This window comes from Plecotus auritus (genome assembly GCF_963455305.1).
Source record: "Plecotus auritus genome assembly, chromosome: 9".
Classification (NCBI taxonomy): domain Eukaryota; kingdom Metazoa; phylum Chordata; class Mammalia; order Chiroptera; family Vespertilionidae; genus Plecotus; species Plecotus auritus.
In genome coordinates, this window is record NC_137783.1 from 83,099,441 (window position 1) to 83,112,964 (window position 13,524).

At 41.6% G+C, this 13,524-nt stretch overlaps 1 pseudogene across 1 annotated transcript; it reads left to right on the forward strand.

Moving 5' to 3' along the window:
* The first annotated feature begins 3,002 nt into the window (after positions 1-3,002).
* On the forward strand, positions 3,003-4,069 carry LOC308233573 (neurofilament light polypeptide-like; annotated as a pseudogene). Its single transcript has one exon. The product of its transcript is annotated as a neurofilament light polypeptide-like (transcript).
* The last annotated feature ends 9,455 nt before the right edge of the window (positions 4,070-13,524 follow it).

Sequence of the window (13,524 nt, forward strand, 5' to 3'; positions counted from 1 at the left end):
GAGGTTTCACCTTAGGTAATGGCAATAAGATTAGTGGCATGGGAGAGGACATAAGTAATGTTGCTAGGACTTGGTCAGGGTGACATCTGCTTGGGCATGGCCTACTTGTTGTTCCTTTTCAGAGAGGAGGGAATAAGACAAAGGAAACAGGTTGCCTGGGAGATGTGGGGTAGAGGACAGGAGCCAGCAAGAGAAATGAAGTTTGCTTCAACTTGAACCTGTTGAATTTGAGGTGTTTCTTGGACATCCAAGAGGAGATGTTCAGGAATAAGTATCTGAAGTGGGGATTTAGTTTTGAGAGTCATCAAAACTCACAAGTAGTAATGGAAGCCGCTGGTGTGGATGAGATCATCTTGGGAGAGTATTTACTGGGAAGTGAGAAGAGGATCAAGGACAGAGCACTGAATAACAATAGTCAATGGTGGGTTGAGAAAGAGAAGCTTCCCCATGGAGAAAGGACAGTGCAAGTTCTAGGATTTAGCACACTCCCAGATGCCTAGCATCTTTCTCTGCTCCCTTTCTGGAGCCTGTCTCCTATCTTAGACTGCCAGTCTTCCTGAGTTGTTCTGTTACACCCTTTTCAAGGACAACATCTCATTTATCAACCATACCTCCTCACTCCTTTCTCCCCTCCTACACTCCCCTTTTCCCTACCCACAAGTGTTTAGCTTATCTGATAAGCTAAATCACAAACAAACCCAAAAGGAGCACTAACCAATGGTAATACAGGCCATCTAGGTGAACAGGCTGGTAGAAATCTGTGCTTGGCAGACTGTCCTTCTCAGGACACCTAAAATCACATCATTTAGTTCTTCCATGTGCAACTCCAGTCCTTGAAAAAGGCATATGGGAAATCAGAGATGAAAAGAACAGACAAAAGGGAATGGAATTGCTACAACCCCCACTCCATCCCCTCTTCTTGCAGGAGGAACAAACCAAGGGGATATTGAGGAGGTGGGAAGATACTTCCAGGCAGATGATTCTTCAGACATAGGGAGCCTGGTACTTCATTGTTACCATCTGGTATATAATGCCATGCTGTTTTTCATGGAAAGCAGTAAGATTTTTAAAAGTATTATCACCAGCTGGACCTATTGAACCATCTGGATGCATAGGGCACTCAAGATTATCAGGTGGAACTACGCTGATCTGGAAAAAAAATCTAAATATTCATAAGTACCAAGATTTAAAAAGTAGACTCCAGTTTCCACCAAGTGTTCTGGCTTTTGAGTCAGAAAATATGTTCAGTGCCTTATTCTGAAAATATGGGAACAAAACCCCACCATTAGAAGTCCCAAGAGATGGATTGCTCTCCCACTCAAATGGGGGTCCATAATCTTTCTTGCATCTGACTGGTGTTCTTCAAGTCTGTGTAGTATGAGAGAATATGAGAGAGAGGGCTGAATTTACAACCAGCACTATGCATAAGTAACTATTTCATCTATGGGCCTCTTTTATCTATAGCAGCTTTTCATCTGTTGGTCTTTCTTATACATATGATTTCTAACCACTGCCTGGGTGATATAAGAATGGTGTGAACTCTTCTATCTCCTACTCCTTCCCTACTCTTCTAAGCTTCAGAGTGCATATTAGAAAGCTGGCTCAGTATTAGCACATAGTATGTACTTGATAGATTGTAACTGTCATCGTGTATTCCTGTAGTATATATTCCACATACAGGATTCTCTTTCTCCTTAAACTCTTATTTCAGAAACTTTGCATACATGTAAGGCATATAGATTCCAATAACCTACATGCAATATTGAGATGTTTCAACACTACCAGGTCTGGTGTTTAAACTTGATCAAAGTTTGCTAATGGTCATGATTCTCCCAGGCATCATAGGGATCTTGTCTTCCACCCATGGAGGCTGCTGCTAGAAATGCCATTAAAATCACTGGATATCAACTCTAATAAAGGAGTGAGACTACAGAGAGATTGTCATATATCTCACACAGGTTCCACTGGTTCTGGGAAGGAGCGAGGTAAACTGAACATGCAGATAGCTAAGCATATATTTGAAAATGTGGGACTCATAAGGGACTATCAACCACTTATTACCTTTCTAGAATTTCCCTTCTCTCTCTCCCTCTTTTTCTTCCTTCCTTCTGTGCTTCTTTCTTTCCTTCCTTCCTTCCTTCCTTCCTTCCTTCCTTCCTTCCTCCCTTCCTTCCTTCCTTCCTTCCTTCCTCCCTTCCTTCTTTTTTCTTTCCTCCCTTCCTTCCAATAGTAATCACTGTATTCCTAATATGTACCAGCCACTCACTATTGTAGGTATTAGAGATAAGAGAGTGAACAACACAAACAAGACCCCACTCTTTAGGAACTTACATTCTGGGTAGGGGAGAGAGACAGCAAACAGATGTGCCAATGAACAAGTTAACTTCAGGTAGGAGCGGGAGCTATCTACACTAATAAAAGAGAAAGATGCTAATTGACCGTACCTCTGCTACACACACAGCCAATCAGGAGTGATATGCAAATAAACCCAACAAAGATGGCAGGTAAATTTGCATATGCAGGCAGGGTCCAGGCAGTGATAAGGACCAGGCAGGCCTGACGTCGCCTGCAGGGTCCAGGCGGTGATCGGTGACTGGGAAGGTGGCATGGACAGCACCTGATGTCGCCCGCGGGGTCCAGGTGGCAATCGGGACCGGGCAGGCTAGGCGGGCAGCTCCTGATGCCACCCGCCAGGTCCAGGCGGCGATCAGGGACCCGGGCAGGCGGCACCGGCAGCGCCTGATGTTGCCCACAGGGTCCAGGTGGCAATCGGGGACCTGGGTAGGCGGGGGTGGCCAGGGTCTCCGGGATCACTGTCTGCCCCCGGGCCACCTGCGGACAATGGTGGAGCAGGCCCGGGTTGAACATTTTAATGAAAATGGGATGCCTGTGCCCCGCCCCACCACGCCCCGTCCCTGGCAAGGAGACTGAAGTGGGCAGTTAGGAGGCACTGAGGCTCAGAAGGGGCTGGGAGCAACCTGTAGGCGTGCTACCAGGAAAAGATGCTGAACCATGAGGACACAGAGGGCTGGCTGATGGAGGCGCGCAAAGGTGCAGATGAGGTGACTCTCACAGGCGCTGAGCTGGAAAAGTGCATCGACAGCCTTGAGGACGAAAATTGCCTTTCTGAAGAAGGTGCATGAAGAGGAGATCACTGAGCTGCAGGCGCAAATCCAGTATGCTCAGATCTCCATGGAGATGGACGTGTTCTTCAAGTCTGACGCCTCCACCATGCTCAAGGACATCCGTGCCCAGTACGAGAAGCTGGCTGCCAAGAACATGTAGAATGCCGAAGAATGATACAAGAGACACTTCACCGTGTTGACCGAGAGTGCTGCCAAGAACACCTACAGGGTGCACGCCGCCAAGGAGGAGGTGTCCAAGAGCCGCTGCCTGCTCAAGGCCAAGACCCTGGAGATGGAAGCAAGCTGGGGCATGAACAAAGCATTGGGAAAGCAGCTGCAAGAGCTGGAGGATAAGCAGAACTCTGATGTTAGTGCTATGCAGGACACAATCAACAAATTAGAAAATGAGTTGAGAACTACAAAGAATGAAATGGCATGATATTTAAAAGAATACCGGGACCTCCTCAATGTGAAGATGGCTTTGGACATTGACATTGCAGCTTACAGGAAACTCTTGGAAGGTGAGGAGACCCGGCTCAGTTTCACCAGCGTGGGAAACATAGCCAGCAGCTACTCCCAGAGTTCCCAGGTCTTTGGTCGATCTGCCTACAGTGGTTTACAGCTCCTACTTGATGTCCTCTCACTCCTTCCCTTCTTAATACACCAGCCACGTCCAGGAGGAGCAGATTGAGGTGGAGGAGACCATTGAAGCTGCAAAAGCCAAGGAAGCTAAGGATGAACCCCCTTCTGAAGGAGAAGCTGAAGAGGAGGAGAATGAGAACGAAGAGACTGAGGAAGAGGAGGGAGAGGAAGAGGAAGAAGGTGCCAAGGAAGAATTTGAGGATGCAAAGGAGGAAGAAGGAGGTGAAGGTGAAGGAGAAGATGAGGACGAGAAGAAAGATGAAGGTGCTGGGGAGGAGCAAGCAACCAAGAAGAAAGATTGAGACCCCCCTTTCCTTAATTATTTCAGGAATAATTCTCCCAAAACCAGGTCAACCCCGTCACCAACCAAGCAGTTGAGTTCCCAATACCATATGAATTAAGAAGTCAATATATATAACATTCTGAGGTGACTCAGGTTGGACATTAAATGTTGTGCTATGACTTTTCTCCTTATGCAGAGTATCTGTTTGCTTGCAGAGTGGCTTCCTGGCTTGCTGCCAGCCTGTGCATAGTCCATTCTTATGAGTTCAGGATCTATGACAATGTGAATAATTCAGACATTTACAATAAAAACACATGAATACATGAATTCACTAATGTTAATGTTAAACTTCATGGAAAAAAATAGTCTTTTGAATCTTTGGTGGTTAGAAATTAAAGACCTCAAATCATGTGCAATAAACAGTAAATAAAGTTACACTGAATGACAAAAAAAAAAATACATTAGGGGCCAGGAAACATTCAAAGAACTGGGGAACCATTCCCAAATCAGGAAGGGTAGTCACAGGGTGTATATTATTGCTATGAATACAGTATTTCCTACTACTTACAACATATACAATGTAATGTATTAGATGCCTTCCTATTGCATGAAGTACATATTCTCATAGAGTAATACTGGTAGATATGTTATAGTTATGTCAGTATGTCATATCTTATCTATATTAATAAAAGGGTAATATGCTAATTAGACCATGAGACCTTCCAGATGTCCTTCTGGACAAAGCCATGGTGGCGGGGCCGAGGCAGAGGCGGTTAGGGTTGATCAGGCCAGGAGGGGAGGGCAGTTGGGGGTGATCAGGTTGGCAAGGGGGTGCAGTTGGGGGCAAGCAGGCCAGCAGGCAGAGTGGTTAGGGGAGATCAAGCAGGCAGGCAGGTGAGCCGTTAGGAGCCAGCAGTCCCGGATTGTGAGGGGGTTGTCCAACTGCTGGTTTAGGCCCGATACCACAGGGGTCCCAGATTAGAGAGGATGCAGGCCAAGCTGAGGGATACCCCCCCCCATGCACGAATTTCGTGCACTGGGCCACTAGTGAAAACAATAAAACAGATAACATAATAGGGAGTGACTAGAGTAAAAAGGGTGGGAGGGAGAGCTTCTCTGAAGATTTGACATTTGCACTGAGACCTGAATAACAGGAAGGATCTTATTTGGAGATTTGAGGGACTGAGCTTTCCACTCAAAGGGAACAACAAGTCCAAAGGCCTGAGGTGGAAATATATTTGGTGAGTTCAAGAAACAGAAAGGAGGTCTGTGAGGCTGATGTGTATTAAAAGGAGGAGCAATAGGAGACAAGGTCAATGTGGTGGTAAGGAGCCACATCTCTGTGTAAACCTTGACAAGAACTTTGAATTTTGTTCTACTGGGAAGCCACTAATGGACCTTAAGGGGAGAAGATGTCATCTGATTTACATTTTACCAGATGGGTGGAGACTGGAGTGAAACAAATCAATCTCATCACATTATAATCATTCTTATCATTGGATTTAAAAGAAGTCAGTGGCACCTCCATTCAATCACTTGGCTATTGCCAACACTCATCATCAACTTGAAAGAACAAACTTTGGTTCCAATGTAGAGGTTTAATAATATAAAGCAGGTCCTAAAGACATTTCCAAGCAAGAAATGCCAATTTGAATAACACATCCTGGCACATAATTTCTTAAAGTCCTGTTTGAGCCTCACCTACATTTTGACTCTCACAATATAGACAGTCTCAGCCCTATACCTCCCTATGCCACTCACCCTTGACTGTATATTAAAATTGCCCAGGAAGCCTTTAAAGATCCATGCCCAGGCTGCCCTGCACTGTAATCCATTCAATCAGACTCTCTGGGGTAGGACCCAGGCTTTGGTGTTTTTTTTAAAACTTCCCCAGGGGATCTCCCTGGGCAACAAAAAGGCAGCCACTACCTCACAAAAACAGGCATTGCAGAAGCATCTGATGGTGGTGACAAGTGGCATGGGGGCCACATGAAATGTGCCCTCCTACTCTGTGTGCCTGGTGGGTCTGAAAGAAAACAGCAATGATGAGTTTTCAGCTTCTGGGGGCACACTGTGAAGGAAAGAATGCACAGAGCTCACACATGAGGCCACTCTGCAGTCAGAAGCAAGTTGCTCTGCAGTGGGGCACCCAGATTTGCAAATGAAACCAGAGGACAGATTGCCTTTTTAGAAGGAACTTTTGGGACCTTGACAAAGTCTATTTAAAAATAACAAATGAAACAAAGGATGGTTTAATCCAAATAGGATGCCTGTGCAAGTAGCATCATAAAGATAGATGCCACCTCTGCTCTGAAGTGCCTGACATCCCACAGAGCTCAAAATGTAAAAGCTAACACTTCTTATCAAGCTCTAAAATAAGAGGCAGCTCTCCCACTATCCTATTTATTTTATCTACATGTCTTATGCTTAGCTGCTGGATTAAAACAAAAGAGAGAAGGAAAGAGAGAAGACGGTAAAAAAAATAAAAAGGCATAGCTGGATGATTGGCATAAGCTAATCAAGCAAGTTTTCATTGTTTTCTGTAGTGGTGGTTAGCTTTAGTTTACTTTTTGATGATATAGGGAAATGGACAGAAGGAAGACAATGCTGTAGAATTCTGAAACACTTTATTATAGTCTTCTCCACATACTTTAACCCTGAATTACATGTTTCTTTACTTCAGATGTGTTAATCTTGCCAAAACTAGTAAATTTCTTGAGAACATATTTCTTCCATGAATTAAACAGCACCTGTTCACAGGTACCTGTTGCCTAGTGATCACAGATCCTATGTTGAAGAGACCAGATATACTTGTGTCTATTTATATATTACTTATTTCCTTCCTGACTCTAGTCCCCAATCCTCCACTCTTATCTGTGTGTGTCTCTGTGTGTGTGTCTACAAAGGAAGCACAAGGCTCTATATAGGCACCCTACTAACTGTGAAACTTCAATGTAGATTGTCAGAGGTCTTAGTAAATAAGGACATTATTTACCTACAAGAAGGGGATTGGATCCGATATCAAGGGAAGCTTAGTAGGTCAGTATCCTAATTCACATGGACCATGAAGTTGCAGGGAAATAAGTCACAGAAATCAAGGATGAATTTCCCCCACAGTCTAGATCTCTTAACAGGGGTATTTATAATCTGAAAAAGAGCAAAGCAACATTCATAGGGAAAAAGTGTTGTAATACTTAGCAGCCGAGGGGTGGGGAGTCAGAGCAGTAAGTGTCATTAGCTACATTGAAGAAGAGATTCTTTAAAGTTCTTTAAACATCACACAAGTGGTGTTCTTGGAATTGCCCAACATGGAAGCCCTCCCCAGGACCTTCTGAGAGGGATGGTACCACGAATTACCTCCTTATATACATATGTATGCAAGACAAAAATCAGAATCTATCACTGACTGCTATTCTCATTGGACCCAAGAACCTGGAATCCTGCTGAGTCCGGGAGCTTAGGAGTCCATAAGCCTCAGTTTCCCACTATCCCTGTGGTCTAACAAGAATCATAGTCACTGTTATGAATAGAATTTAAATGAGATAAGTTAAAGAATGTGAGGATTAAATGTCTCAAGAATCATAGTACTCCCCAGAAATTTCTCTTATGATTCCCTAGTCAGGGTGATTATCAAACTCACCTGAGGGACTTATTAACAATGATACAAAGTTTCTGGATCCACTCTATAACCACCATAATCTCCAAATGAGGAGCCTTGGAACCCTTATTTATGAAAGGTTTCCCTGATGATATGCAACTGGTTTGGAAACCGCTCTTTTATACTGACTAAAAAAATAGGCTTTACACAGGCAACCAGCAAACACTTGCCCTTGACTTTTTAAAAAACTAATAAAGTCATTAATGCTTTCTTTGTCATTAAGAAAGAGGTTTTGGTAGCATTGTCTGGAAAATAGAGTTTTTAACAGTCTCTAACTTTTCTGCAGAACAAGGGCTTCTTAGGGTGGAAGGAGTAGAACTGATGTGTTGCTTTCTTCCCCATTGAATTTTCCCCCATGGATCTTACACTGATAGCATGTCTGAGATCTCAATGAATATCATAAAATTAGCCTTCCCTTATCTCAGACAGGTGATAAAATAAATGAATCCTTTGCTATTTCTAAATTACTTTTGCTTTAAATCATCTCTGATTAGGACAAAACTTCATTGTAATCTTCAAACATTCTGCAAAATTTAGTGGGGGATCTCAATCTTTATACATCTACTGGAAAGAGGAGTCAGAGTTGGTGCTAAAAGCAAGAAAATGAGACCAGTGGGGAATTTTCTACCAGCAGGGCCACAGGAGTCAGAAATAATTTATTAAAAAGGAGTTCTGAAGAAATGGAAAAGTTAAAACAACAATATATGGCTTAGTATAAGAGGCCAAGAAAAACCAATAATAATATGGACAAGGTATGTAAAATGTGGTGTGCTTTGGTAAAGTGGAAGCAGGACTGCAGGTCTGGCTTAAGGTCTGGCTGTACCTTATCCTTTTTAGATAACACCTTGTCTATGGCTCCATTATGGCACTACAGGAGTTATGATTCATGACGGTTCCTCTCCTAGGTGGTCAACTAGCTGAGCTTAGGGAATATTCAGCTTTGGATTCCTGGTACAAAGACAGCTCTAAATAAATGTTGAATGAATGGGCAGCCTTGAAGGCATTACCCATGGAATGGTCTTGCAGATGTTCTGTGACTTAATAAAATGTTGAAAATGACAGGAATCTGCCCCTAAAGTCTGTCTTGAGAAGTCTCTAGAATGAAATATTTTAGAATTATCCCTAAGAGTTTATTAAGCCATGTGTGGTTCTTGTTTTATTTTTTAAATAAAGTTATATTTTTATTAAGCATACAAGAAACTATGCCATAGCTTCTGCATTGCAGCCATATTTCCTGGGTTTAAGCTTTATGGATGATCTCAGTGCACCACATTTACAAGATATAGGGTAAAAGGATGCACCCCATGGGTGTCTGTGACTGGTTTTGTTAATAATTGTTTTCCTTTTCTCATTATCACCTGACATTTTAGAAGCTAAATGCTGTTCCACACTTTATTAGCCTCTAACTGGACTGAACCGAGGTTTAGAACAAAAAGAGAGTGAAAATAGAAAAACATGCAAGACTGAAATGGCACAACTAGAATGATAACTTTAGCACATTCACCTATTGACACCTGGAAATTAAGGGACCATCACTTACCCAGAGAGATAGAAAGAATGGTGCAGAGAGCCGGGGAAAAACCCACCCCTAATACATCATATATTCCACAACTAACAGGTTTTCTTTTGCCAATTGTGTTGTCAGTTGGCACTGTACCAGTCAGTTATTGCTGCATAATAAACCACCACTCAATTTCAGTGACATACATTAAGGTGTTAGTTTCACTCACATGTGGCTGAGATAGGCAGGAGTGACTGGGTGGCTCCAAGCTGCCCTGGCCTATCTACATATGTCACTCTTCCTGCACCAAAGGCTACCCTGGGGAAGCTTTGTTATGGCAATGACAGAGAAACAATAAGGTCCACAACAATCAGGCAAGAACATTTCAAAGGAAACAAAATTTGAAATTATGAAATTGACATCTCATTGGCCAAAGCAGATCACATGGCCAATCCCAAACTCAAAGGGTGGCGAGGTATATTCTTTCCATGGAAGTGGCAGAGGAAGAAGTAAATATTTTTAAATGACAATGGAATATTCACAGGCAGAGCCCAAGTCTGTTGCATTTCAATAGTAATGAAGATAATTATACTAAGGATGTCAAGGGTAAGTGATTTTTGTATCATTAAGTCTTTACTCTTATCCATTGCTGATAGGACTGTGAATTAATACAATCTTTCTACAATACACATTAGCAATGTTTTACCTGTTGACTTCTAAGAATTGTCCTGAGATGCATAGAAAGATTTTTACATAAAGTCATTGATCTGACTTTTATTTTAATAAAATAGTAGAAACAACTACAAGGGATTGGAAGACTAAAGCATGGCACATCCAGACGATGGAATATCTGTGCCATATTACAGTAATGTTATAGCAGAATACTTAATGGCATGAGACAATATTGCCAACATTTTTTACTCAATGGAAAAAAAGCATGTTATAAAACAATAGGTATAATATCCTAATTTTGTTTTTTGGCTTTTTTTTTTTGAGGGGGGGGGGGAGTATCTCCTAATTTTGTTTTAAAATCATGTAGGCATAGTATTCATATTAAGATTATGTAAAAACATAAACTAAAATATAGTAATAGTTATTATGGGTGGAGACAGTTTTCCTATAAAATCCATTCTACTTTTCCTCCTTACACTGGAGGAAAATAGATTATCCAGGACTACATTTGCCTGTGTCTAGGAAAAGCCATCTGACATAATTCTTGAAAACAAAACGTGAATAGAAATAATGTGTGTCCATAAATTCTTTCACGAAGGTTCTTTCCTCTTTTCCTGATGGCTGGAGTGGTGATGGCTGGAATAAACGTGTAAGGCACATTGAAGTTCACAGAACTACTTTATTTGAAATGTTCTCCTTCAAATTCTTATGAGAGGAAAATTAATTTCTATAATCTCTCACTCAATTTTAGGATGACTTCATTATAGCAACTCACATAAACTCTAATACAGTGGGCTTACTAATTATTTTTAATAACTTCTATATGGTTTTCTGCATTTTCCAAAATTTCTATTTTGAATAGTAATGTATAATTAACAGAAGAAATAACAAATATTATTTTTTAAACCTAGACATCTTACTCCAAGAATTCCTGAAAATAATTAATCACAAATGTTTTGAGCAGGTACTATTTTTCCCCTATCATTCTTAATATATTTATGGGGCAGGAGAGCAATGGTGATATTTTCCCCATATTTCCAGGTCCCTTTTTAACCAAGATTAGTTTGGAAGTAGAATGTAAAGTTTAGAGCTCAGGCCAAAATGGGTTTGAAATTTCTTTTGATTTTGGATACGTTATCTAACCTCTCTAAGTCTCAATTTTTCTCAACTGTAAAACTTGCAAGATGATTGTGAGGATTCAGTGAGTGTATGAAGGAACACACAGCGTAACGGTGTGCAGCACATCACTATAAATATTCCATGAGCAGTAAATTTTCTTTACTTCATTTCACAAAAAATGTGACCACTTGAACCAAACACTTGATATTGAGAAATGTGTCAAATATACAGTTTTGTCTTCTTGAGCTTGTGCTTTGACCTCTCATCCAAAATTTTACATTCCTCTGGAAAGAAGAGTTATAACATTTTGTGACTGAATATGCACTGGATTCCTCTTCCCTGTTCATCTTCCCATTAGTAGCTGGCCAGTCGGGTTAGGGAGGGAATGTCCTGACAGGCTTTCAAGATTACCACACATTCCTCCCCCTCCTCTCTAGCTTATATTTTGCAAAATACAATACAGCTGAGGCCGAGAAGTGTGTTGCTCTTGGCAGAAATTTGAGCCTGCTTTGTGTAAACACAATTTAAAAGTAAAATGGAGGGGGAGATGTAAACAGAAAAAAGCCACAGTCTGCAAAAGCACTGAATGGGAATTTCATTGCATATGGTTTCTGAAAAGCCTAGAAATAACATGCACAGTCATGAAGCTCAAATTAAACTCACTAATTCCTACAACCGCACATAACCTTCCATTTATGCTGTACCTCTTCCCTTTTGTTTAATTAGAATATTAAATTTACCTGAAATCTTATATTTGACAGACACACGCACACACACACACACACACACACACACACACGTTTTAGGTGGTAAATCTTTAATGAAATATTTAAAGACTTCTGTCTCTGTTTTTCTCCTTTTTTTTTCAGGATCTCTCTCTCTTTCTCTCTCTCTCTCTCTCTCTCTCTCTCTCTCCTCTCCCTCTCCCTCTCCCTCTCCCTCTTCCTCTTCCTCTCCCTCCCTCCCTACTCAAATCTAACTTTTCCACCATCATCTCTCTTGACCTCACCTCCTCCCAAGTTTCTTTGGTCTTGTCTTCTTTATACTTTTCTGTTTTGTATATCCCAAATTTTTTATACCCCCATTTCTGATCTTGTCTAGGTAAATGTTATGAGGTTGTCAGAAGGGATGCATTCACTTAATGTTCTCACTTGCATGAATGTTAGCTTTGAGTAAACTCTCCAGGAATAGCTCCCATTGAAGAAACAAAATAAGGACCTAAGGAATAGATGGATTTTAATGTATATGCACTTGCTGATATCTAGCTTGTGCTAATAATCACAATTCTGCATGGTATGCTTTTCTCTCAGGGACCATTTGAATTCTTGTGTCAGAGAGAAGGTACTGAAACCAGTATAATGAATGTCCGAAACCATATTCTCTATTTCGGGTTGATTTACTGCACTGATAGCAAAGCTGCATTTCTCTGGAGCAAATGGAGTCATCAGAGATGAAATCTGGGGACCAGGTGCCAGGTCAGGATTTCACCAAGGTTGAAGGTGAGGAACTGTAAAGGACATTCACACAAAGACAAAGGGAGACCAGAGGGCTGGTCAGTCACCAGAGGGAGCAGCCGGCTCTGGGAGGGAGGGGAGCATATGCGTTTTAAAAACCTGTGCACCTCAGTGGGTCTTCCTGGGGTTCTGAGGAGCAGTCTGCAGGAAGCTGTGGGAGAGTTAGAGATGCTGTACCAGTCCTGTTGTCAGCACAGAAGTGGTAGGGAAGAAACAGGCGAAAAGGGCTGCTCCAGGAAGAAAGCAAAGCCCTGCATAAATGGAGGGTTATGATCATTAATAATATAGGTAACATTATGGGGAGCTTATCTCAGGGAATGCATGATCCTCAATGTATTTTATACATTATCTTATTTAACTATAGCAAGGTGGCCTGCCTATCAGAGAAAAGCAATGAGAGTTAAAAAAAAAAATTAGAATTCTAGAGAATACTGGGAGAAACAGGGACACAGGGTCTCAGCGATGAATTACAGAAAAGCACTTTAAGCAGCTAAAAGTAAGCCATTAGGTAAAGAGATGCTGTTTCTTTGGGGCCACTTCTCTCTTGAATAAATGCACATGCAAGTTACAAACCATCGCACACTGTGTCAGCACTGAGCCAAGCAGTACACATGTGTTTTCTCTCTCTCAGTCATCGCGGGGAGTCTAGATGGAGACATCTTAGAAGAAAAGAAAGTGGGTTTTGACAATTTTAGAAACTTCCACAAGATTATACAGCTGGAAAGTGGCTGAGCTAAAATTTAAACCCAGAACAACTTTCCCCCAGGCTCTGTCCTTTAATTGCTGTGTTATGCCATCTCTGGTCTTGCCTTTTCTATTCCTACCTGAAATATCACTGTTGGAGATCAGTCTTCTTCACACTCCTCAACAAATCTGACCATGTTCCTATTACTGCGACTGAAACCATGAAACAAATATTAAATTATTTTTATCAGGGCAGAACATCCTAAATCCTTCTCCTCCTAAGGCACAATTTGACACCACCTTAAACTCAGAATAAGCATACCACA